General features: G+C 32.3%; 1 non-coding gene across 1 annotated transcript; it reads right to left on the bottom strand.

Annotated features, from left to right (window-relative positions):
* Positions 1-1,291: 1,291 nt before the first annotated feature.
* Positions 1,292-1,398, bottom strand: LOC121216920 (small nucleolar RNA R71). Its single transcript, XR_005913135.1, has one exon. It is a non-coding gene; the product is annotated as a small nucleolar RNA R71 (small nucleolar RNA).
* Positions 1,399-22,654: the final 21,256 nt, after the last annotated feature.

The raw sequence follows: 22,654 nt of genomic DNA, 5'->3' as shown, positions 1-22,654 counted from the left end.
TTGTCATAATTAAGTGGAGTTGATTGCGTGCCTAGGATAGGGTGACAAAATTTTGCCGGATTAGGGTGAAACCTAATAAGTGAATCTATAGATTGAGTTAATGCAATTCTAGGGTGTTAATTAGAAAGAGATTTCAATTATTCAACCTAGGGTTAGACGTTATTAGTCTCGAGAGAGATAATAATATAACTTAGGGACTTCTACGGATCAAGTCAAATGAATAAATCGTCTGATTCAAAGTCAAATAACAAGTGAGGTCTAGGTGGATTTTTCCTTAGGTATTGTCTTAAGCAATCGAATTTTCCCAAAAGTATTTTCCCAAAATTTCTTTCAGTACATTCTTAGTTTAGTAATTAGTTTAGATAACCGAACCTCTTAATTTTTGGGCTAAATAATAAAAAGGAAGTAAATACTAGTACTCGTGGTTCCTTTGGGTTCGACAATCCGGTCTTGCTGAACTATACTACTGTTCGATAGGTACACTTGCCTTAATCTTGATAATAAGTTAGTCTCAAGAAAGATTCATTCATAAATTTTTACAACCTACTGCGAATATCACGTATCAAGTTTTTCGCACCATTGCCGGGGAACTAATATATTAGGAACACTCGATTTTTATTACTTTAGCCATTTTACTTTTATTGCAATTCAAATTTTTATTTTTAATTTTCTTCTCTAATTCTTCATTTATTTTCTTCTAACAGGTTTTTCAAGTTTATGACTAGAAGAAACCCGTCAGGACCACTACTTTTTGACGGTGAGATCGACCGCACAGTTTGCAAAAACCAAAGAGAAATAAGGTGAAGCCTAAGATACACAGAGGAAGAGCAAGAGGATGATACTTCAACCACAACTGAGGAGACGACTGAAAACCAAGAAAATCTGCTACCTCATGCGATTGCTGCTAATCCAGTAAATTAGAATCCTGCTCACGCACAATGTATGATTATGCTAAACCTTCTTTAACAGGAACTGAATCAAGCATAGTTAGGCCTGCTGTTGCTGCAAATAATTTTGAACTGAAACCTAACACCATTCAAATGATACAGCAATTTGTTCAGTTTGATGGTTTGTAGGACGAAGATCCCAATGCTCACTTGGCAAATTTCCTAGAGTTTTGCAATACATTTAAAATTAATGGAGTTTCTGATGACGCCATTCGCCTTCGGTTGTTTCCCTTTTCGTTGAGCAATAACAATGGTTGAACTCGTTACCACGAGGGTCAATCACTACTTGGGAACAAATGACCGAAAAGTTTTTACTTATATATTTTCCGCGGGCTAAAACGGCTAAGTTGAGGAATGACATTTATTCCTTTGTGTAGATGGATCCAGAAACACTCTATGATGCATGGGAGAGATACAATGATATTTTTAGAAGATGCCCTCACCATGAGTTGCCACTTTTGCTACAGGTTCAGACGTTTTACAACGATGTGAACCCCTCAATGAGGCAACTCATCGATGCAGTCGCCGGTGGAAATTTGAATAACGAAACACCTGAAGCACCTTACGAATTTATTGAGGAGATGTCACTGAATAACTATCAGTGGCAAGTTATGAAGACAAAGTCGACGAAAGAAGCCGGTATTTTAACCTCGATACAATTACTATGCTATCTAACTAGGTAGAACTCTTAAATAAAAAGATTGACGGTTTGTGTGGTTCTACTCAGGTACGTCCAGTGATGAGGTGTGATACGAATGGAGGAGGAGCATGTACAGAATATCAGCCCTTCAACCCTAGCATAGAGGAGGAACAAGTCTAATATATGGGTTACAATAACTCTAGACCCCAAAATAACCCTTATAGTAACACTTATAATGCAGGTTGGAGGAACCATCCTAATTTCTCGTGGGGCGGTCAAGGAAACCAAAGGTCAAAACATCCTCCGGGTCTTCAATAACCACCCTACCAATAAGAGAAAAAGCCGAACCTTGAGGAGATGGTAACAAAATTCATATTGGTGTCAGAAACTCATTTTTAGAATACCGAGATAGCACTTAAGAATCAACAAGCATCGATCCAAGGGCTCGAAACTCAGATAGGTCAGCTTGCTAAATTGATATCTGAACGACCACAAGGTGTCGAGTAACACTGAATCTAACCCAAGGGAGTAAATTAATGCAACTACTATTCAAGATGCGGAAGGGTTAGTTGCACCTGAACCAGAATCGAGGTAAGAAACTGTGGTAAGTAAAGGTAAGGGTGAGGTGGACTACAATGACTAGAAACCGGTAAGTAAAGAATACAAACCTGGTGTGCCATACCTAAACGTGACAAGGAAAGATCGCACAGAAGAAAAATTCGGTAAATTCCTTAAATTATTAAAGAAGTTACATATTAGCTTACCATTTATTGAAGCTCTTTCGCAGATGCCAAACACAATCAAATTCTTAATGGAGTTTTTAACAAATAAGCGGAAGTTGGATGAGGCGTCGCATGTGGAACTAAATACGATTTGCTCAGTCATACTACAGAATAAGTTGGCCAACAAATTGAAAGATCCAGGGAGTTTTACGATTCCTTATTTAATTGGTAGTTTAGATGTTTATAATGCATTGGCTGACTTAGAGGTAAACATTTATGTTATGCCTTATAAAATGTTTAAACAGGTAGGTCTTGGGAAACCCAAACAAACTAGGATGAGCATTCAATTGGCTGATAAAACCATTAGATTTCCTAAGGATATCATTGAAGATGTTCTTGTTAAGATCAATAAATTTATATACCCAGTAGACTTTGTTGTTCTAGACAAGGAAGAGGATAGTAACGCACCTTTAATTTTAGGACAACCCTTTTTAGTACCGCTAGAATAATAATTGATGTTGGCATAGGTGAACTAACACTTCGTGTGGGAGACGAAACAATCACCCTTCAAGCTCGTAATTCGAGTAACACATCAAAAATTAAAGGTGGTTGTATAAATCATTCTACTAAAACTGACCATGTGCTACAACCTACTTTACAATAAATACGTTCGAAGAACCTACACGAGCCATGTTCAAGCAACATCAAAGGACCTATCTATGAAGAACGAAGGCTACAAATCAAGGAGCTAGATGAACGGCGGACACAGAAACTGAGAAAACCAGATAAACCGAAACTGGGCCAGGACGAGCTTAATATCTCACCAAATCAACTTAAGGTTGGAGACAAAGTACTACTAAATGTATCAGATCCTCGCAGTGCCACTTCTGAACCTAATGAAGAAATTCCTCTCACGGTACTCAGTATTTTCCCATATGGTACAATCGAGGTAATTCATCCCAAATTCGGTACTTTTAAGGTAAACAATACTCATCTTAAACCTTATGTTGATAAAGTTGATAGCAGGGATGAGGAGTGTAAACTCCTCGTACCACCATGACCATGCACTAGAGAGGTAAGTCCAGCTTAAGACTATAAATAAGCGCTTCTCGGGAGGCAACCCGAGCACTAACAGTAATGATTTTTTTAGATTCTAGTTTTTCACATCTAACCTACTAACTGAGTCTTGAAACACAGGATTTTCCCATCCACACGGCTAGGCACACGGGCGTGCCTTAAGCCGTGCTCACACCACAGGAGGAGATATGGCCATGCGATACGACCGTGTGAAAATAGGGCAAAATTTTTCCCCAACATGGGATGTGATAAGTTGCAACGACCGTGCGACATGGCCGTGGTCAAAACTGCCAAAACAACACGGGCATGAGACATGCCAGTGTCTTAAAACCGTGGTTGAAACTGATAATGTAACACGGGCATGTGACACGCCCGTGCCATTCACATGTGGTCGACACTGTCCAACTAACACGGGTGTGTACCTATGTACACGGGCGTGGGAGAAGCGAACGAAGCAAGACAAGGCCGTGCGGGCCGTGTGCACCCACACGCCCAAGGAACACGGGCATGGGCCACATGTCAGACGCGTCGTGTCCCACAGTCGTGTGCCCCAAAATCTATATAAACCCCTCACTATTCATCACCCCCCTCCCCAAAAAATCCCTAACCTTAGCCGCTGCAACTCCACACGCCCTGCCTGCCACACCCGTGCGCCACCTACAACACTGTTTCTAACGACTCAAGCTTCTCCCTTTTGCATTTTTTTACTCTTTTCTCTCTATTTTCTTTAAATATTTTGCCTATTTCATGATTTCTCTGATCCATTTGACTATCTTAAATAAATATTAATAGTAGAATAATAAAAATACTTGTGCTTGTCATTAAAGAATATTGCCATTTTTCATACTACATTCATCCATTTTTCTTGTTTCCATGGATTTTATGTTTACCAACATACATTCATGCATTAGATTTTCCCGTCGTATTATCCTCATAGTCCTATTTTAATGACTTGATATAATTGCTTTAGTTGTTTTAGTTTTGTTCTCTTCATTTAGTACGTGAGTCTCATGAAATATTCCTAATTAGTTTTGTTTTTCCATGCTATTTTTGGGACGTATTGGTTGAACTTCGACTTTTCAATGCAGGTACAATGTCATCCTCACGTGGTAAGAAGACCGCTGTTCCCGCCTCGAAGAAGAGGAAAGGAGCAACGTCATCCTCAGGTCCTACCGCAAAGATTAGGCACCCGTTCCTCCAGGTTCCCTTGGGACCCCAGGAGGAATTATATCAGATATTACAGGCCCGACCCTTAGGTGTGGGCCGCTGCATTGACTGGGCCGCACTTGAACAGATTCAATTAGTTGACACGGTCTGAGCCCTCTTAGCGATTGACCCGTGGAGGCTCTTCTTTGAGATTGTCGAGCTAACGTATCTCGAGTTCACATTGGAACTCTGCTTGACGTTCCATCTTTAGACTGTCATGACCAACTTCGACGATCCTGGAACGATCCATTTTCGCCTTGGTGGTCTAGTACTCCAGTTGAGCGTACCCGAGTTCGGGATTGCACTAAGGCTGTACACGGAGGAGTTCATGGACGACAATGAACTCGACACCCTCCACTGCCACATCCACTACTCCCCCTCAAAATGCTGGAGGGACTTCGTCTCTGCCTCAGCCACCTACGATCCTAGCCATTCCAAGGCATCGGCTCTCCCTCCATCCTTGAGATACCTACACGCCATCTTGGCCCACACTTTGACGGGACGACAAAAGAGCACTGGGGTCGTCACCACCCATGATGCCTATTTCTTATGAAGCATGGCGAACGGACATGTACTCGACCTTGCCTACTTTATCACCCTCGCCATCTGCCATCAGACGGAGCGACATAGGAGAGGGGTTATCTCTATCGGGCCCTATGTGACTCAACTGGCTCGGTACTTTGGGCTCCTCAACACAGCAGTACAATCATCCTCCCTCACTCTCATCGGCCAGATGTCCCCACAGGGCATCTCGAGTATGCTAAGTATGAAGATGATCGAGAAACGACGTGGCACCTACCCTCCTTAATACCGCCTCGTCCAGTCCATCGAGGAGGAGGACCCAGATGATATTATTGATGATGTCCCTCCACGTCATGAGGACTCACCGTCTTAGCCACCACCCTCCATCATCCAGTTCATGCGGTGGCTTCATATGTTGACATCTCTGAGCACCTTACTCGATTTGAGCAGCAGTGTTTTTAGCGTTTTGATCAAATTGATGCTACACTTCAACAGATTTGTTAGCACCTTCACATCTCATCGCCACCACCACCTCACGAACCATCCGACAATGATGATATTTAAAAACTTTTTATTTATTATTTTTATTTTCACTTTTATCTTTATTTATCTTATTTAAGTACTTTTTATTTCCATTTTCTTTAATATTATTTTAATTTTAGTTTTTATAATTTTTATTGAATAATTTATAGTTTTGGCTATTTCATTACGAGTAATTATGCTTCCTTATATTCCCTAAAAAGTTCTTGATTCTATCACAGTTATAAAGAGCTTCAAAGCTCATCATCGCATAAGAACTAAAAACTCCACTCAGAAAGGTTCTCGACGACTGCATGTCCTGCTCGACCACGACCATAGTTACCACCAGATATAATATTCTTTTAGCACAGGACTTATGGACTAATGAACCTCTACCACCACCGGAGTATCCTCCTCCACCCTCATCATTGCTTTGGCCGATTATTCTCCATAACTCCAATTCAAAGAGTTCATTTATCATTCAGGAAATTTCACTTCTCTCCCTATCTTATGATTATATATCTATCTTTTTCAATATATCTATCTTTGTACATTGAGGGTAATGTACATCTTAAGTGTGGGGGGTCTTTTATATCATCATTAGAAATCCTTGAATTTTGTCTTATTCTCACATGAATCACTCATATCACTATTAGAATAAATTTTAATTAACTTATGATTTTTATTGATATGTCCTGAATTAAAACATAGGCATTTATGTATTGATTGTTTAAACTTTAAGACATTAGGGAATCAAGCATGATAAGTTGATTTTTGAAGAATTAAAAAACTTTTGGGTTGCTTCCCTAAGTTTAGGTATTATCTTGAGTTGAAATTCATAAGTTTAAACATCAAAAAACCATAATTTTTGTGAGATCTTGAGCCTTTACAGCATATTTTATTCCTTTCATGCTCACTTTTATTATGCGTCAGTATTGATTTGTTATTCTAGAACTTGCTTGATTATGTATGTCAAGACCACACCATTTGATTTGATATGTCAAGATGATAAAGGCATTTAGGCTTAACCCACTCACTCCACAAAAGCCTACCTTCATAATTAACCCTTAGTGAACCCCTTTGAGCCTAACAAGCCATTAATTGATTAACCCTCAATATTAACCCATAACCCATTATTGTTGAAATCCTTTAATTTGATCCCTATTTTTGTCAAGATTTGATTTGAACTAATTGCTTAGCTATGTTTTGTTTCTCTATGTATTTGACTTGTTCTTAAAAAAAACTTATATACATATTAGTAGTAATTTGTTATTTTTGAGCTTGAGTGTTAATTCCATATTCTGAGAAGAAGCTCACTTGTATTCAACTGATGACTAGTTATTTTTCTATCTAGGTAATTTTTCAATTCAATCTCGATTCTAACCTTTTCCTTCAGCTTGTGCCACACCCCCTAACCAAAGCCACGTTACAACCCTCTAAAAGACCTTTTTGATTGATGTATCAACTTAATATATAGTGGTGGAGATTTTATTTTCAAGCAAGCCTATGGTAATAACTTTTCATATTGACTAATGAGTGCTTTAGTTGATGTCCTTAAACACCTTGAGTGATTTGAGTCAATCTTTAGTGAGGATGTTAAACTCTGCGATATTTTGATCAAAGGTAATCACTTAAATGAGGGGAGACACCTATGTTTTCGTGATAAAATGTTCATTTTGGAATGTTTGAAACTTTGATGTACTTTTAGTTGAATTTTCAATATATGAATACTTATGGATTATTTTGAGATATTACTAATAAGGATTATAAGTTAAGAAGAATTTATTTTGATTGTGAGTTGAGGATTTTGCTTGAGGACAAGCAAATGCTTAAGTGTGGGGGTATTTGATAAACCGTAATTTATACATATTTTTATCCCATACTTAGCATATTTATGGGTCGAAAACGGAGAAAATAGACCCACGTGAGAAATCAACACGGCCTGGACTTCCTCACATGGGCGTGTCACACGGCTGTGTCCATTTGGAAGGATCGAAGCACGACTTACACAGGTAAACTACACGCCCGTGCCTATTCAACAGCCTTGACCACAGGCTGGAGTAATCACACACGGGTGTGTCACACAGGCATGTCCCTGCCGAGCCCAAGTATAAACCTATTCGAAAAAGCCAATTTTGAGGGCTTTTAGGCATTTTAAAGCCTAATTAAACACCGGAGAAGGCACTTAGAAGGGGGACGCAGAATAGGAAGCAAGGAATTACTCAAGGAAAGCTGATTGATCCATCTCAGAAGCTCGATTCATCATCAAGACTGAAGATCTCCCTTCAAGTTCCTTCAGGAGTTTTGAGTTTTTTTATGTTTTGTTATCTTTATGCTTTTGAGATGTTTTCTTTTATAATTATGAACTAAACTCTCTAAATACCTAAGGGGAATGAAACCTAAGACAGATCTTGTTATTATTATATGAATTGTATGACTTAATTATGTGTTCTTAATTCTTTTTTTAATATTTTAGATATTGATTCAAGTTAATGCTCTTATTCAGAGAAAGAATAGACCTTGTCTAAGAGTAAAATTGTCATAAATAAACGGAGTTGATTGCGCGCCTAGAGATAGGGTGACAAGATTTTGCAGGATTAGGGTGAAACCTAATAAGGGAATTCATAGGTCGAGTTAATGCAATTCTAGGGTGTTAATTAGAAAGAGATTTTAATTATTCAACCTAGGGTTAGACGTTATTAGTCTCGAAAGAGATAATAATATAACTTAGGGATTTCTATGGATCAAGTCAAATGAATAAATCGTCTAATTCAAAGTCAAATAACAAGTGAGGTCTAGGTGGATTTTTCCTTAGGTATTGTCTTAAGCAATCGAATTTTCCCAAAAGTATTTTCTCAAATTTTCTTTCTGCGCATTCTTAGTTTAGTAATTAGTTTAAATAACCGAACCTCTTCATTTTTAGGCTAGATAATAAAAAGAAAGTAAATACTAGTACTCGTGGTTCCTTTGGGTTCGAAATTCGGTCTTGCTGAACTATACTACTGTTCGATAGGTACACTTGCCTTAATCGTGATAATAAGTTAGTCTCAAGAACGATTCATTCATAAATCTTTAAAACCTGCCGCGAATATCACGTATCATCAATCCGTTCAAAATCATTGAAGATGTACCTAATCTAATGCAACTTTCATTTTATAAAGGGTTTCATGAAGAGTAAATGCATTTTAAGAAAGCCTGCTCTTAGAAGTTGAAAAGACTAACATTGGATAGCTTGAATGAAATGAAGAGATTGATGATTGATAGAGAAATTTTTCCTGAATTGGAGCCCTTGTCAATTGGCCCCATCTTGAAACTTAAAGATCACGTGCCTTGTGGCATCAATAATTTGAAAAGCCTTAAAATATTGTAATTCAATGAAATGTGATGCAACAACCCATTTTTCACCAATGTTGGAGAATTTAATTTTTTTGATCAGATTTCTTAAACTAAGCAATTTTAGAAAATTAAATTGGGAGGTTCTCGGGGAAAAGAATGAAATTAGAGAGGACAAAACTATTATAAAAGGACTAAATTGTTAAAGTGACAAACATTATAAGGATTAGATGAATATTAATCCAAGGCCTTAAGTGCAATTTAACCACTAGCTAATTAAGTTAGTGAAAAGCTTTAATCCACTACATCAATCTCCACTAACCATTGCATCATTAAATTACAACCATTAGATGCCTTAATTTATGAGTTAGTGAACTTATAAAATTAAGATTATGGGTTAATGGGAAAGAAAGGGTAAAGCATTAAACTTAGTTTCATTCTTACCATCTCCATTGATTGAGAAAGAAGAAATGGAGAACAAAATCCTTTGATTTTCTCCATTGTTGTATATTTAAGGTGGAAATTAAAGCCTTAACATTCTAGTTTTATTTTTAGTATATTTCTCATCAATCATCATTAGGCTATTATACCCATTTCTAAGTAATTTATTAGAGAAGTTAGTGATTAATGAATAATGAGTACAATTTTAAGTATCAAATATTTATAGAAATTAGATGAGAGAATAAATAAAGTCCTTAGTATGTTATTTGACCAAGCCTTTAAGTGTAATTAAACCATGACTTATTGGCTTAGTGGAGAATGTTGATCCAAGCCAATAACTTCCACTAAGTATCCTAAGTTGCAATCATAGTCATTGATATATTATAATTAACAAATATTAAGTTTAATTATATAAAGATAAATAGAAAATATGATGGAAACATTTTTAGTCTTTCATCTTTTTCAAACGATGCTTGAGAGAAAGGAAAGAACGAAAAAATTTTCATATTTTCTCCTCAATTTCCATAAGTCATTTTCAAGGGTTAGTGAACTTTTAACTTTTTCTTTTATTTAGATTGATGGCCTTATATGATAGTTAACTGTAAGCTCATTCAACTAAATGTAGAAATTAAAAGGAAAATTGCTTAAATGGCAATAGTTGAATGCTTAGGAAATTAGAGAGAGAATGGAAAGAACTTGAACTATAGGTATGTTTTGGGATAACTTGAGACTTCTAGAATATAGTTCAAAGTTTTGAAAATAGACTTGAACAAGAGAATTTAAAGTTATGTGAAATTCAAACGTTAACACCTAGTTGGTTGAGTTTATGAAAAATACATGTCATGTTTAATTTCAATGATTTCTTTTTATGAAGGTGTGTATCTAACCTTTCCTTAATGTTTGTTTGTTGTATCATAGCAAAAGATGTTTCCAAATATTCAAAAGAAAAAAAAGGAAGGTAAAGGCGTCTAACGCTTAACAGTTTTAGTTTGTGCTAGCCTAATTCACATTCCTTACAAAAGCTTTTTAAGTAACTAGCCTTAAGGAATTGTTAGTGAAGATTGGTGATATGAAATGTGTGACTTGTTTGACGATTTTGAAAATCATTGGTGTGATGCTAAGTATATATGTGTTCTTGGTTATGATATAATGATCAAAGCTATGACAATTCATGTTTTAATTATTTTAAATCGTGAATATACCCTATTAAACGATGTCAGACCGAGTTCAGGTCTGGTTGACACACCAATTAGGGTTTATAGTATGTTTGGAGTCATGTTAAACTTCTCTACCTTTGGGCCTTACCCTTATGTTCTTTTGGTGTGATAGAGGGATATGATACGATGCTTTTAGGTTTTGTACTTATATGTATATTGGTGTGATAAAGGGGTATGATAATCTGCCTTTGGGCCCAATACTTATATATACTTTGGTGCGTTAGATGGCTATGCTTTTATGAGCTTATTGATGTAATAGAGGAATCTCGTGTATTTGATCATTGAGTCTGCATTTCTTAATAGGGGTGAATATGATGATGGTGACTAAAATACCTTGAGGATGATTTGAAATATTGATAACTTATTGTGTGTTCATTGTTTGATAGTATGGAATTTGGTTCAATGATGTTATGTTAGTATGCTCTATTACTTAATGCCTTTATGTTTTGAAATCAAACTATGTTAGCTCCATTAAGCTATCAATGTCTAGCATAAGGATACGTTTATTTTCATGCATAGATATTTGGTAGACTCTAGACTAGCTTGTAAGGTTCAATAGTGTCCAAAGACGTAAGCCTCAACTTATCCTAGAATTTGTAATGTTTCTTTTGGAGTTGAATAGTTAATGACATGTATCTAAGTCCTAGAGAACTTATGAGTCTTATATGTTGGTTTTGGATATTTGAATATTATGTGCATAATGATTTGGTTTCCTACTCCATTTGGTTAGGTGTATATATATAGATGACCAATTGCATGCCATCGAATATTAATTATGAATTATGTGTCACACTTCTTGATTTGGTGTCAATGCCATTTTTTTTGTTTGAGTTACTTCAACAATGAATATGACATCTTGCATTTAAGTACGTCATCTGGATTGAGTATGGAGTGTCACATGCAAAGAGAATTTGTTAGGTGAATGTTACCAAAGGAGTGTCCCCAATTCTGTAAAGTGCAACATATATCACATATTGGTTTCATGATCACAATTGAAGGGACAAGATACCATTCGTACAATCTTAATTATCCACGCCTGTTGAAATATTAACACTAATAGGAGCTTTTTTTTCATCGGAAAAAAAATTTCAAACAATTTCATCAAATTATAGCTATTACATTTCTCATTGATTCAAGTATCCTATGGCATAGCATGTTTTGTCATCAACATATAATAGTACATGATAGAAAAAAAAAAGGTCTTTCAATTTTTAATTTCCTCTCCGTCACCCTAATTGTTTAGTTTTCTTGAAGTTACATCCAAATATACCTTTGATTTCTTTCACTCAAACATATAAATACAATTTTCTTACAAATCATTGCATGTCACTTTTTTGGCTATATATATAACCTAAACCCTATATATATTCATACATTTCTATATACTAAAATCCAACTCCAACAAGTTATGTTTTATGATCACGATGTCATTGATCTCCTTAATTTTGATTTTTCAATTGTTTATCCGTAAAATGATTTTTCTTTCTTTCTTTATTTTTATTAATGATTATTTCTCTTTGAAAAACTTATCTCATGTCAAAATCAAAATATTTTTCACTTGATAATATTTGCTATCAAGGAAAATGATTCATTTGATTTTTAGCAATCTTGATTACGAAAAATTTGGGTTTTAAGAAAAAATTGCCCTACAAAATTACATTCCATAATCAAAAGAAACATATGTGTAAAAAATTGACATTGAATCTCTCAAAAATTGGTGATTACCATTTGGTGTACCAATATTAAAATGATCAAAAGTTAGTATTTCCTACAAGTGATATGCCTAAAAATGGGTCAAGGGCTTTTTTTGGATTTAAATTTGGTGGATGGGTAAATATTCCTTTTATCTAAACTCAAAATGAATATTTTTTTAGAAAAATGTAGTCCATGAAGATCAAGCATTCACAAAAGTTCATTTTTATTCATTTAAAAAATCTTTTAGTTTCTAGATGTGGTCATTTGATCTGTATTAAACATACCCCTATGGTATAAAAAATTTGTTTGAATCAAAAAATAAAAAAATATAAATGATAAAGATAAGGCGTTTCAAAAAAAATTATTACAATAGATTATTTTTCCTTTGTTGTGTAGAACAATCAAGAAATGTTATTATCATGATATGCATTTATTTCAGGTTGGATCCATGTAGGTTGCACTCAAATTGTTCTAACAAATTAGAATGAATCTAGAAAAAACACTTGAAACAGAAATAAAACTTTCTTTTAGAATTGGTTGGAATGAATTAATTCAGCATTATATAAAGCATCAATAGGTGCCTAAGTTCCTTTTACAAATTATCAAAACTTCTCATGGATTTATGAATAGTTGTAATTATTGAAAGCAACTAAATTTAATATTGCATCCAATCGGTTCTATACTATTTCAATAGGCGCCTTCTCTTTTATTTATTTTTCTTTCTTTCCATATTATATACACATATAATATGAATATATAATATATTCATACATATATAAATAACCTAAAAATTTAATATATATTTTTATTTGAAATTATTTATATAATATATTATATATTATATACAAAACCTCCCGTATTCTCAAGGTTTTTAAGGATTATCTCATAAAAAATGAAGATTAAAGGTTTATATTCAATTTGTAAAGTAATCTTAGATTTTAGTAAGTTTGATATTTGATTGAAACACTATTTTTTAGACATGTATAGGCACGAGGTCAAGGTTAAGAAAAAATGAATATGTAGGCCCAAAATGTTTTTAAGGGTACTACAACCCAATATCACATTAATTAGATTTTCAAATTTCTCATTCACTTTCAAAACATGTTAGGAGTTTTTTTTTGGTAATTTTATTGCCTTTAGCTTTTCTTTTCCTTTTTTTTTTGTGATTTTTCACTTTTTAGTTATTTTGGACATTTCAAATATATTTCACGTTATGTATGCCCCTCAATATATGCATTCTTTTCATTCTCAAAAATTATAATTTGATATTTCTTAGCATTTCCCTTGATGTGAAAGGTAATTAATTCTTGGTTAAGGTTTATTTAAAGAATTTATTAGGTTCAAAATGTGTAAAAAAATTGAATATTTTTTCATAAGAAAGGAGATTGAAAGATGATCATTCATCATTTCAAACATGACTACTTCAATTGAAAAGTGGTCCTATAGAAAGCTTAAATTTGTTATATGGGTTTGCATGGAAACTTTGAATATCAAGTGTCATAACTTTGTTGAACTAGAATTTGACCTATTAGATACAAATATCATATTTAAGAGTTATTACTAATCTTTTTTAGCTCGGTGTACTTAGTCACCTATTTAATTTATTCAATTTAGAATTATCCTAAATATAAACTAAAAGAGGCCTAAAAAAAATAAATTCAAGTCTTCTTTTCCAAATCTATGGTCAGGAATACAATTATGTGTAGGAAGGATTAAAACCCCTCACAACACCTATCCTAGGTTAGTAACACATTAGTCGTGTAACACTTTAATATGATTTTAATTATTAATCTTTCCTAAGTTATTATGCTTTCAAATTTATGGCTCCATATTTCACACTAAAGTATCCTAACTTAAAAGCTTAAATTATCTAAAGAATTTAATTTTATAAAAAATTTAATATTTTCGAAAATCCTCATCTATTTATGAGAAATTATACAATCCAATCATTTGCAAAAATTTTATTAAAACAATTAATTCCCCTATTGGAGAATTTCTTAGAGGCTATGTTGAATTTTTTGTGAGTAACACTAGCTTAGCTTTTCTTTAAGTTTTTCAATAGATATTATTGTTTGATCAGATGTTACAATAGCCTTTTGAAAATTAAAGGCAATGTTCTTCTCAACCTCTACCTTCTCCCTTTTGGATTCTTCTAGATTCATTTAAAGGGTTCTAAGTAAATCTATGAGCTTATCAAGCTTGAGAGTGGTGATGTATTCATCCCCCTTCAAAACAGTGACTTTTATGGTGAATCTTTGGACGAAAAGCTTTACACACCAATTTCACCTTAGAAAAACGTTTACCAAGACAAAAGGCTTCATTAAAAGTTCTTTTAAACAAACATAAAATTTAGGAATAGTTTCTTCTTAATTCATTTTTAAAATTTCAAATGTGGTTTTAAGAATTTAACGTTAAAGACATTTGGATATGTGCAGTTTCTTTATGTTGGTTTTAGAGAATCCAACAATCTTTGGCATATTCACCCATGGAGTTTATTTTAATTTCTCCATACCCACGCCATTTAAAAGGGCATTCAAAGCTTTTGAACTATAATTGAAAACTTTTTCCTCTTAGGTGGAGTATTTGAATTTTGCCTTAGGATTTGTAATCCCATTAGTAACAATTATGACTAGTCAAGTCCAACCAATTTCAACATATCTTCAAACCCTTTCATCGATGGATTATATGAAAGCCTTCATTTGAGTTCTCCAATAGGCATAATTTGATGATCCAATCAACAAATGTGGTCAAGAAACAGACTTACCTTCCTTTATCACCTCTATTAATGTAAACTAGGCTAAAAATCTCACCAAATATGTTTAGTGTTAGACTTTAATGTCAAGTGAAACATATTGATTTGTAGTTATTCTTTTGAGTTGTTGTAACAATTGTTTCAACAATTCAACAATGTGATATAGAACAATAAAGAAAAAGCATAAAGAACAAGACCAAGATTGGTTATATACTTCAAATATAATCCTATGTTTGAGGGCCCTTGCCTAGCAAATGGATCCACTTTACTATCTCATGGTAAACAAGTAATTTAAGCCCAAACTACTTAATTTATACAAATGAGGTAATTGTAGCTTCGTTGTTATATGATTGTATGGACTCATTCTCCACTTTAGCACTTTTCCTCGAGAACGAAATAATCACTCAACCAACTAAGTGGACCTACAAAGCAAATACACCAGAGAAGTGTTCCAATCGAATAAGGTATGCTCTCAATTTCATGCTTCATCAAGGAAGATGTTAACCCTTATATATCAACTTGAATATTTCATAATCATATAATGATTATCCTCTTATATCTAAAATTAAAATATTAGACTTGATTTAAAAATCAAATCCCTTTAAACACCTTCTTTCCCATTATTTCTTCATTGTCGTGAGCCTAATTGGGAAGTTAAGTGACTTTCTTGTAAATTCTTGGTAAATAATTAGTATATGTTAGTAGATAATGACAACCCAAGCCATAGAATTAGAAATTGAGTAGATAATGACAACCCAAGCCATGGAATTAGAAATTGATTAGATTATTTAAGTGAAACAACAATACAAAGTTTGAGAAAGTTTGGGTCTAAAGGTTAAGTTCATACAAGCTAGTATGGATTAAGATAATGGTGAAATAGGTTGAAATTATAGTAAAAAGTGTTAAATTAAGCTTGAGTTTAGCTTAAATTTATATAGTTAATTTTATGATATTAGAGACCAAATTAAATAAATTAAAAAAGTTAGAAAATTTTCTCATGAATTAAAAAGTAGGGATTCCTATTAAAAAAAATGGGAAATTGATTTTCAATTCGATAACGAAAACTTAAAGTTATGACTCTTTCATAAATTAATGCTTATAGGGACTAAAGTGAATAAAATGCATTCATATCTATATCATATCAAATTATGTTTGAATTGGGTGATTAATGTGTTTTCGTACTCGAGTTAATTTTTATAGATAAAGATGACGTAGGACCATGTTAGGACAAAGGAAAAGCTGAAGCCGTTAATGAACAATTACTTCTAGTTTGTGCTTCTATAATTCAATTTCAATTTGCTTTTGTAGATTAATTAGTCATTACAATCAAATATGAATACGAATCGAGGTAATGGTATCTTTTCCCTTTAAACTTTGATTGATGGATTCGATATGGTAATATTTGAAATATATGATGAATATTTGAAATTTTGTTTAATATGTATATAAATGATGAGACATTGATATTATGATGACATGTGTTACAATGGTGATTATTATGTTAATGCCCCTTTAAACAATGTTAGACGTGGTCCAAGTATAGTTCGCATGCCATAGACTCATTAATATAATGATTTACTAGCCCCAATTCTCATAGGGTCATGGGTGAATACTAAAAGCCATCATTTTCGGGCAACCTAGGATGGTAGAATAAATAGTTTGAAAAAAATACTAAAAGTCATCGTTGTCAGGAAACCTGGGATGGTAAAATAAAATAGTCTTAATTCCCAGAGGGTCATAGACTTACTCATTATATAGATTTGAGTATCCATCCTACTGTCTATCGTCGGATAATAGGGGCCAAAATGAGTAAGTATTGATATTGATATTGAAATGTGAAATGAATAAGAAAGTTGGAAATTAATGTGATGATTTAAAGTAGAATACATTAATATATTGATATTTTTATATATAATTATTTTTTATTTATTCTTAATGCACTGAATTTGAATTATATTATCACCACTAAGTATTCAATAATCAGCATATGGTTATGTTCATTCCATGAGTAGATCTCAGATGAGGATTTTCGTTTATTGAAACTGTTCAAGCATCCATTCTCAACAACTCAGCTCAAGAATAAATTTGCTACCTCTTTTGTATGTATATATCTGTTTGTGTTGAAATGGGATGTACCTAGTTGTTTTGGGTATGATATTAAGTTAACATTTTGGTATATCTGAAACTTGGCATATAAGTTTTATCAAGGTGAATTTTGTTTATTGATTACTAGATAATTATGCTAGATTATATTTGTTTGAATATGTGAAATAGTTGGTTAGATGATGATGCATTGATGGTTACAATTTGATGATGTTTGGTTGTGTTTGTATATGTTAAATTGATGATTTTACATTGAGGGAAGGATTAAGTATGTTTAAGGTATACTTTGGTAAGGTTTGAACATTGAAAATGTGCATTTAAGAATATTTTTCAATCTCTCGAGATAGCATGAACATGTCTTGAGACCATAAGAGCAAAATTTACCTTATTGTCTCTCGAGAAAATTCCATTTAAGTCTCAAGATAAAGTGACATTTTTTTCTCGAGACAAGGAAACTTTGAAGCCAATTAAGTTTTACCCTGGTCTAGGTCTCAAGATAAGGATCCCTTATCTCGAGACATTCAAACATCTACTCTAAATTGAGAAAATAAGGGAGGTTGGTCTCCAGACATAATGGACCAAGTCTCGAGCCATAATTTCCACTGTCTCGAGGTAGATTAACTTCAAAAAAAAACTTAAAATAAAATGAGGCTTGTCTTGAGGACACAACATTGAAATTTGATAATTTACTTTGGATTCAAGTCCTAACTCTAAATTTGACCTTTCACAACTCTATACAATGATGAATTTGAAACTTAGACATTAAAAAATATATAATTGTGAAAATGATTTATGATTAAATCGGTTTGAATAATAATTGTGAATTAAATTTATGAGTACATTAATGAGATAACTTGAGTTTCTTCGACAACCTAATGTGACATCACACATTTGGATACGATGATTGGGTCGGTGTAGAGTGTTACAAGAACTTTTTTTACTTAAGTGACTGACACTATTAAATGGGGTCACCTCCACGTCATTCTATATATTCACAAGTTCAAAAATTCAGAAGTTCTCTAAATGGAAGATTTGGGAGACTCGAAGCTCTCTCCAAAATCTCAAGAATTAACTATACCAATTCTGATGAAAGCCACATTTGAATCTTGTTTAACCACTAGAAAGGAGGCTCAACCTATTTTTCTCAAGATCAAGCCTAGAATGCCCTTGAAGCGAAATCATCCTTTCATCTAATATCAAATCTAGATGACCCTTGGATCAAAGCTCTCCCCAATCTGGTTGCATCAACACAAAGGAGATAAAACTTGTTTTCAAGATCAAGTCTCAACAACCCTTGAAGCACACACAATCATCCAAGATCAAGTCTCGAAGACTCTTAGATCCAAACTCTCTCCAAACCCATTTTCAAGATCAAGTCTTGATGACCCTTTGAATCCAATCCAATCTAATTCTTAAGCAAGCATCTCGACAAACTTAGTTTCAAGACCAAGTCTCAATGACCCTTGAAGCAAATCACATCCTTTTAAGATCAAATCCAAATGACTCTTAAATCGAAACTCTACTGAAGAGAACTTGAAGAATCAAATGAGTTTTCTTTGTAATAAAAAATCCAAATATTGTAGCTTTTTTATAGAGTTGATAAATAAAATGAATAAATCTTTAAGTTAACATTTGACTTCTTTAAGTTAATATTTGACTCGAAATTTGTACGTAAACTATAAAAATGTAAATGGTAGTTATAAATCATTTAGTCTTAGTTTTAAAACATGTCCCGATGGAGACAAGTTCATAAATTAGTCAACATTTGTCTACAACTGTTAAAGACTAAGGGCTTGCAATAATTGAATTGTAATTTAAGGATATATTTTGGTTTATTGTTATAGAAAACTAATTATTATGTTTTTCAACTACACTTCGTGTTGGGTTAATTATTTGTTAACATTGTTAGAATTCTTTTGTGTTGATGTGGCATTTTGAAAAAATAAAATAAAATTGGTATTCATGTAACAACAAAATAACGTTGTAATAGACGTAAATATATTAAAGAATTTTAATGATACTAACAATTCTTAAAAATTCATATCATCATTTTAATTAGAGTAAAATATTTAGACTAACTAATGATATTATAAATTTTGAGGTATAAAATTATTTCAAAATTAAAGTATATAAATTAAATAAAAAATTTTAGCGAAATATAGGGGTCAAATTGAAATGTAACCATTCTTATAACATAAAAAATAGAGGGATAGGGATTGACATTTACCCATAATATTCTTATGTCAAAAAGAATTTAAACAAAATCCTATTCGGATTTGGGAAATACTAAAACACTAGTTTTATTTCCCACATGGTTATAGAATTTAATAATTAAAATATATTAAATAATTATTCACTTCATAATAGTAATAAAAATATTGAAAAAAACATTATTTTTAATTTAAATATTATTTGTTACATATATATACGTGTGTAAACGTAATCTATTGTATTTTTTAAGAGTATATTATTGTTTTTAATAATTAAAATATATTAAATAATTGTTAACTTCATAATAGTAGGAAAAATGAATAAGCGTTATCTTTTTTAACTTAAATTTTTTTTTGTATATAATAGATATAAACAATGTTGTGTCCAAATATATTAAATATAGAACTCCACCAAAACTAATTGTTTCAAATTATGGCAAAATTTTGGTTTAATACATATGAGATTACATAAGGACATAACTAGTGGAGGTGATGAGTGTGTGGTCCACTATATAAAGAGAGAAGGTGTTCAAGCGGCACATGGCTACATGTGTTAGCCAATCTACTCTTCTTACTCATCATAATTAGATTATGTATTATGACTTGAGTGATTAATGATTTATTTCTTGGATTATTTTTTTATAACAAAAAACTAATTAATAGAATAAAACAAATATAAGACAATAATTGCAATTGTAAAGTTGTATTTTTTTAGGAGAAGTATTTGAAATATCGTTCATTAGGTAATTGATTAATTCATTAACAATTGAAGATAATGTTCTCGTGTTGAGGTTTTGTCTCCTATGTGTTACTAAGAGTTAGCATGCCATGAGCGGTTGCTCGATATAAGCCTAGTTCACAGAGTTAGAGTGTTTCGGCTGGTGGACCTGCAAGACTCACGAGATAGGTGTGTGTATAAAGCTTGAGCGTAATTATGTAAATAACTTGATCTACGCATGAGGAGGGGATTCGAACCACTAACTCGAGGCTTAGAAGGCCCTTACCTACAACCATGGTATCACTTAGGCTTAAATGCCTCAGGTTGGTTGTTTGGTTGCCTCGCACTCAATACTGAAACATCTCTCAAGTCTTGAAAGTGCCACCAACTGAGGTACTCCTGACTCTGTGAACCTGGCCCACTAGATAAATGCTCTCGACTGAGTGAACCAATACAATAAACACATTCACAACACACTGACTCCCAACAGAACATAAAATATTTCTCCCGAAAAAATTTACCCTTTAATACACTTTAACTCCAAAATTACACTCTCGTATTCTTTAGAAGTATTAAAATTAGAGATCAAATTGAATTTTTATCCTTCTTGCGCTTTGATTTTATTTATTACATATCCATTTTTCTCATTCCTAACAACCCTTTAATCTACTTAGTAAGGTAAATCCTAAGCACAAGTGTGTATATATATATATATGGGTATCACACTATCACTTAATTATACCTGTGTTTTTATTTTTACCACTTAACTTTAAAAATTTTCAATTTAAGCATTAATTTTTTAATTTATTCTTATTTTAGTCGTCGATAAATTAATCACAAAAGTTTTTTTCTAACTGGTATAATAATAAATTTAGTTCTCAATATTTATATATTCTATTAATTTGATTCTAATTCTAAATAATTTAATAAATTTAACCCTTTACATTTACAAATTTTATCAATTTGATCCTCTCATTTCTTAACAAAAACTTACTGCTTTTAAAACAAAGTTACTCCATATCTAAAAATTTGCAACCCCCCCCCCCAAAAAAAAAACCTTCAATAAACCAAATGGTAAAAGGCTCTATATCATTTATACATGTATTTCAAGCAGCCAAACTTGAAATGCAATTTAGTTTTTAGAATTTACAGTTGCAAACAGAGTCCCAACAAAAATCGCTTTTTGGTTTGATAGATCGCTTCACTTGCTTATTTGGATATTAATCTTTGTATCGATGCGTGATGTAAATTGGTTGAAGCATGAACTAATTAGGGGGTTGGGGGTGTTAATCTTTGAACACAGTTGTAGGAAGGATGATCTGAATCTGGTTTTAGTGAGTATTTAGTCCAATGCTATGTTAATTTAATTATATTGTCTTCCTTTCGTTTAGGGGTGTGGACTTTGAAAGGTTGAGAGAATAGTTGAATCGAAATTCATATTCGCATCTAATACGAATTTGTTTAATTGGAGAACTTTTTTTTAGGTACAAATTTATAGATACGGAATGTTCCTATTTTAAAAGTTGAAAATTTTTAGTAAGAATTTTGAGGATCAAATTGATAGAATTTGTAAATGTGAAGGGTTAAATTTATTGAGTTATTTAGAATTAAGATTAGATGAATAGAATATGTAAGTATTGGGAACTAAATATGTTATTATACTAGTTAGAAAAAGGCTTTTCATTATCAATTTAATGACATGTGGCCAAAATAGAAATAAATTCAAACGTTAGTACCTAAATTGAAATTTTTTAAAATTAAATTACCAAAATAAAAATATGAGCATAATTGTATGACCATTTGTATAATTTACCTATATATATATATTAAAAGAATACTTTTATTACTCATTATATTGTTAAGTTAGTCAAGTATTAATTTCAAGTCAGTGCAATATTCTTTCAATTTAATTAATTAGGGGTTGGGGAGTTTATGAATAATTTAAAAGTTTTGAAAATATTTTTTTGACATATATTAGTTCTAGTTGTAATGCAATATATATATTGAGAATAATACTTAGACTTTTAAAATTTTTAATTTAATATTTGAAGTTTTATATCAATTGAGTTTTAGTTCAATTAGTATTGGTATTATTGTTAAAACAAGAGGATGTAGGTTCAAGTCTGCTGAAACATATTATCCACTCATATTTAAGAGTTTAGGGAAGGACTATGAGTAGTTTTAGACATTGTATCAAAAAGACTTAGATATGATCAGAACTTATAATAGAACTTTATTATTAAGGTAAATAGATTTAAAATTAGTTTATATACCCACACTGTGTATAATAAAGTGTTAAGTTTAAAATTTAATGTTAATTTTTTATATTATATGCTATTTGGTTGTATTTATTACGTTATGAATTAATATTAAAATATTTTTGTTTAATATAGTATATGGCACAGGTTTTGGAGCATGAATGGCATCATATCTAATGAAAATAAAATAATAAAAGAATTAAACAAAATATATGATGAAGCGAAATTAAACAGAGTAATTAAATTTGAATTAAATTGAAAATAAAATTAGCAATAGCAGAGAATTGGGTACAC

The sequence above is a fragment of the Gossypium hirsutum genome, chromosome A02, assembly GCF_007990345.1.
Source record: "Gossypium hirsutum isolate 1008001.06 chromosome A02, Gossypium_hirsutum_v2.1, whole genome shotgun sequence".
Taxonomy (NCBI): domain Eukaryota; kingdom Viridiplantae; phylum Streptophyta; class Magnoliopsida; order Malvales; family Malvaceae; genus Gossypium; species Gossypium hirsutum.
Note: the sequence above shows the minus strand (reverse complement) of the source record. Positions and strands in the feature narration are given on the sequence as shown.